The sequence below is a fragment of the Zalophus californianus genome, chromosome 12 (genome assembly GCF_009762305.2).
Source record: "Zalophus californianus isolate mZalCal1 chromosome 12, mZalCal1.pri.v2, whole genome shotgun sequence".
Classification (NCBI taxonomy): domain Eukaryota; kingdom Metazoa; phylum Chordata; class Mammalia; order Carnivora; family Otariidae; genus Zalophus; species Zalophus californianus.
The window spans coordinates 35,726,072-35,731,916 of NC_045606.1; positions in this window are offsets into that span (position 1 = coordinate 35,726,072).

A 5,845-nucleotide genomic window follows, 5' to 3' on the forward strand; every position below is an offset into this window, starting at 1 on the left:
TTAGCATCCAAACTCTACATTTTGGCATTTAAGACCCTCACCAGTCTGCCTCTAATCTAGCAATTTTGCTTAAACATTTTTTACTGTGAACTATACCAAATGCATAGAAAAGTATATAAAACATGTATGTACAGTTTAAGTTAGGGTAACTATAAGAGTGGCTATTATATTCTAGGCACAGTGATCACAGTGCCTTCTTCTTATTATCATATTTGATCTTCACAATATCTTAAGGTATCCTTATTTTGTGGACTCCAAGGGTGGGTGGGTGGGTGTGGTGGAGTTTAAGTAACTTGCTCAAAGTCATTATAGCCACACAGCTAGTAAGAGGGATTTGACTTCTGGTCTGTCTGACTACAATTATGTACTCCTTCCTGTTTGGCAAAATATGTCTTCCCCCTGCTGCTCAGGCACATCATCAACTTTTTCTTGCTCCATCACCATCCTCATCAGACTCAGCCTCAGCCACAGCCACAGGGTCTGCTCATCATAGTTGTCCTGATCCTAGGTGAGGAAAAATGTTCATGGGGAAGAAATGGTCATGAAGCCAAGATTTATGCATGAGGTTGGTGACCATTTTGTCATTGTTCATTTAAGGCCAAAAAAAAAATCTTTACAGTTGTGAGCAACATATTGTTTGATTCCTAATAGTGTTGACAGATAAGTTGCCAGTATAAATATGTTCTAAATATTTCATGGGATGAAAAACTATACATTGTTTATCTGAAATCCAAATCTTATCGTGTGTACTGTATTTTATTTGCTAAATCTGGCAATCTCTGAGGAGAAAGGCTTCCCATTGCCTCCCATTCTTGAAGTAAAAAATAAATGAAAATAGCTAAAGCAAACATAGAGCCAGAAGCAAAGCAGTCCATGCTCCCTAAATATAGAGAGCAAAACTCTTCTCCCTCAGCTCTCCCTCAGGCTTTGCTACTTGAAGCATTACGACCGAAGGCAGGTGCTTTAGGAATAGGATCTGTGTGAACTATAAGTTGGACTTCTAACTCTGTAAGCTTGAGCAATACACTTGAATCTGGTTTTCTTACTTGTAAAGTTAAAACACTGGACATGATAACCTCTAAGGTCTTTCCAGTTCTAAAAATATTCCCCTTTTTCTAAAAGAAGTGAAAGGAAATAAAAACTTGGTAAACATATATTGAGTGCCTGGTATTACACAAGGTATTTCAATATCTTATTTAATTCTCAAAATAATTTAGAGAAGCAAATTGTATTATTCTTGTAATTGCACATGACTGTACCATGGCGGTGACCTTCATTTTCCTCTACTCCCACTTTGAAGAAGGACTAAGTGCTTAGATGCCTTGTAGAAATGGGTTAAATTGCATAAGACATTAACTAGAAGTGGACAGTTCACTGAAGATTTGGTGGGTGACAAGTACCACCACCAGACCAGATCTTCCTATTCTAAATTGTGAAGTTCCAATCTGGTACCAGCTACCATCTTTCTTCTCAATTCTCAAATTCCTTTCTTCCCAAACCTTATCAATCGTACTGTCCCCATTTGTCTTCTTTGATGGGATTAGACTCAGGAACAAGGTAGAAGTCAGGGCATTTTCAAAGTGGAGAGAAGCTGTTTGAACTGGCCAAGAACTAATTTTAAGCTCTGAACATCTGAGGGTAAAAAGCTTTTGGCTGACTTTCAGAAGCTCTTTAACTTCCGTTGAAAAGCAATTTAATTAAGGAGAAAACAACAACTATGAGTTTAACCAAAAAGAAAATGCACACAAAAACCTTGCAGTCTGCAATGTGTCTCTGTGTTGTGTGGCACTTTTAATTATGTTAAAGAGGTTAAGTTCAGAAGCATGAAATCATATAGTAGGAAGCCTCTGGCTTTTACTCAGCACAAAGCTCTTGAGACTCACACCATTTTGCCTATCAGTAGTTTGGTATTTTTTATTACAGAGCAGTATTCTATTGTATGGAGGTACCAAAATTTGTTTATCCATTCACCAGCTGTTGAGCATTTAAGTTGTTTCCAACTTTTGGTGGCTATGCATAAACCTGTTATAGACATTTGTATATAGGTTTTTGTGTGGAGATACATTTTTTCTCTTGAGTAAATTCCTGGGAATGGAATTCCTATATTATATGTAAGTTTATGCTTAAATTTAATGTTTAACTGCTAAACTCATTTAAACATGGCTGTGTCATTTTACATTCCCACCAACACTGTATGAGAATTGCAGTTGTTCCAAAGCCTCAACACTTGCTATTTTAAAATTTTAGCCACTCTAGGGGTGTCTGCGTGGCTTAGTCGATTAAGCAACCAACTCTTGTTTTCGGCTCAGGTCATGATCTCAGGGTCATGATCTCAGGTCGATCAAGCCCTGTGTGGAGCCCTGCATTGGGCTCCTTGTTCAGCTGGGAGTCTGTTTCTCTACTTCTCCTTTTGCCCCTCCCCCCGCTCGTGCTCTCTCTCTCTCTCTCTCTCTGTGTCTCTCAAATAAATAAATACATCTTTAAAAAATATTTTAGCCATTCTGATGGTTGTATAATGGTATCACATCCTGGTTTGTGATACTATTTGTATTTTTGCAATGACTAATGACACTGAGCATCTTTTCATATGCTTATTTGCCATATTTATATTTCTTTTTGCCATATTTATATTTCTTTAGTGAATTGTCTATTCAAATCTTTTGCCTATTTTTTTAAATTGGGTAATTTGCTTTCTTACAAGTTTTGAGGGTTCTCCTGATACAAGTTCTTTATCAGATATGTCATTTGTAAATATTTTTCCCAGTCTGTGTCTTGCTTTTTAATTTCCTTAACATTGTGTTTCAAAGAGGAGGCATTTTTTTGAAAGATATTATTTATTTACTTGACAGAGAGAGAGAGAGACAGCGAGAGAGGGAACACAAGCAGGGGGAGAGGGAGAGGGAGAAGCAGGTTTCTTGCTGAGCAGGGAGCCCGATGCGGGGCTCAATTCCAGGACTCTGGGATCATGACCTGAGCCGAAGGCAGATGCTTAATAACTGAGCCACCCAGGTGCCCCAAAGAGGAGGCATTTTTAATGAAGTGACTTAATGAAGTCCAATTTACCAATTTTTTTCCTTCATGGTTCGTGATATCTATGTCCTAAGAAATCTTTGCCTAACCCAAGATAAAGATTTTCACCCATTCTTTTTTCCCAAGAAGTTTTATAGTATTAGCACCTATGCTTAATTCTTTGAACCGTTTTGAGTTAATTTTTGTATATGATGGCAAAGACCAATGTTCATGATTTTTGCCAATGGATATCAATTTTTCTTACACAATTTATTGAAAAGATTATTTTCCCACATTGAGTAATTTTTGTCAAAAATTAATCAATTACAAGGGCACCTGGGTGGCTCAATCAGTTAAGTGTATGCCATTAGCTCAGATCATGATCCCGGAGTCTGGGGATCGAGCGCTGCATCAGGCTCCCTGCTCAGCTTCTCCCCCTCTCTCTGCTCCTCCCCCCACTCATGCTCTGTCTCTTGCTCTCTCTCAAATAAATCTTTTTAAAAAATTAATCAGTTATATATGTGTCGATCTACTTCTGACAGTCTTCTGTTTATCCTTATGCAAATACCACATTACCTTAATTATTACAGCTTTACCCTAAATCTTGAAATCAGACGGTGGACAACTTTAGCTTTCACTATACTCTTTATAGAGTCGTCAGATTTGGAAATACCGAGAGGGGAACTTTTTCTCACATAATGACTCTGAACACTTGTACATATTCTGGAAGCATCCCTTTGCTTCTTATAATAATTTACATCAGTTGCTATTAAGCCTTAAGTATCCTAAGAATTCATTATAAGTTCTTACTTTCATGTTCTCTTGCGAATGAACCCCTTAGATGAATCACTTCATGTCCATGATGCGTGTGATTTGTCATGGAGAGTCACTAATACCAGGTATCCAGCACTGTGGGAGGCAAGTGGGCGGCATTACTGAACAGCTCTACTGTTCAGACTGTCCAGTTATCTTGCTCTCCCATGGTTTCCTGATGCATGGGAGCCTAGCACCTCATTTCAGAGCCTTTGAAAACAGGTTGTGCAGGTTGCATTTGAAATGGCAAAGAGCTCACTTTTAAGTCTTAGGAATTCCAGGGAAAGTAGAATCACTTGCACCAATTCAGTCCATGGAAATGAGGAATCAAAAACATTAGTCATGCAAGCTATTATGTCACAAAGCAAGGGGATTTATGCTGAAGACAGAGCCCTGGCCTTGTCTTTTGAATGCACGAAACCTCCCCTCTGTCACCAAAGGATTCTTTTGGACAGAAACTCTTTTTTTTGGCTAGAGTATTTTCATAGTGGAAGGAGTGTATATTATATCACACTTCCCACTCTATAATTATTTTCCTATCCATAATTTTCTCTCCCCAAATTAGTGACAGACAAAACTTGATAAATGTGACAAATGCCTTTGCATAATAACAGCTCATCTGTTTAGCAACACTATTGAAGAAATGTAACAAAGTATCAGCTTCAAAACGAAACATTTTCTAAAATGAATTGTACACTTCCTTGTCTTCATAATGGAATAGGCTGAACAAATTTAATCTTGCCTGGTAACTCAGGCACTATTGAGGACGTACTGTTGTTTGTTCTCGTGTGAAATTGTACTTTTTACTTCCTGTGTTCATTTAATAGCTTCCCTCCCCTCCTTTTGCTGTTGGCCTTTTATTTTGCAAACTGCTATATTGGACATGAGATAATCGAGCTTGCTGGAACTGTGAGAGAAGTAAGAGCACATGGATTCTGTGTGGGGCCCAAAGGCTTCTCATGATTTCTTTTCATTAAACTTTGTGACATGTTTTACTTCCCAAGTGACTCAGAGATTCTTGGCTTTATAATAGATAGTGAAAATCACTGGAAATAACCAATTGTGTGTGTGTGTGTGTGTGTGTGTGTGTGTGTGTGTGTAAGAAAGTCTGGTGTGGTATCTGTGTGCTAAATATATGAGAGGTAAATACATGGATATATACAATTAATATGTATTTTAAGTTCCTCAAGAGTATCTCTACATACCTGTGTCTGGTATAAACTAATCCCTCAATAAATGTTAGTTGAATGAATTAAAAAACGTTGAGACTTGGCATGTATTGATAGGTAATAGTCATAGCAACTTTGACAATTTTACAATTCTTCCTGCAATGTGGGAAATGTGTTCTGTCACCCTGGAATGATGCCCCAATTCCTTCTGGAAGAGAGATGGCTATTTTAACATTGTAATGACCACTGGCCACACCAGCTTTGGGGGCTAAACTTCCAGGCAACTAGCTTTGTGGAGAAGGGTGTTAACTGTTCCACTAGTGCCCACCCAGCTCAAAACCCCTCTCTAGGGACCAAGGGCACCTTCGGTCTAATTTTCCTCAAAAAAGAAAAAGCTTATTTGCCACTTTCTAGTTAACAAAATGTTATTCAGAATATTAATATCAAAGGCAGTGGCAGCAGCAAGATTTTTATACTGCTGTTGGATTGAAGGGGGGGTGGATTCTTTAACTGCTAATGCTATTGAGTCAAGAAATGAAAGTAGAATGTAATGATTTAGAAGCAATTAGCTGTATTTTCCTCCTGGAATCAACCAGCAAAACACAGTTGGTCTGAGAGTGGAGCAGGATCTGGGCTCCCACAACCCACTGATTTCATCCAAGATAAATAATATTAAGACTAATAAAATCAGACTGTCTCTACCATGAAATAAGATATTTGATTTGATGGAGTCTTGCTTAAAAATTATTTCCATTATTTTTTATCCTTTTTTAATGACATTTGGGTGTCTTCATCCATGAAGGACCAGTTATTTCCAATGGTATCTGTAATACTTCTCCTTTTCATGTTTATTA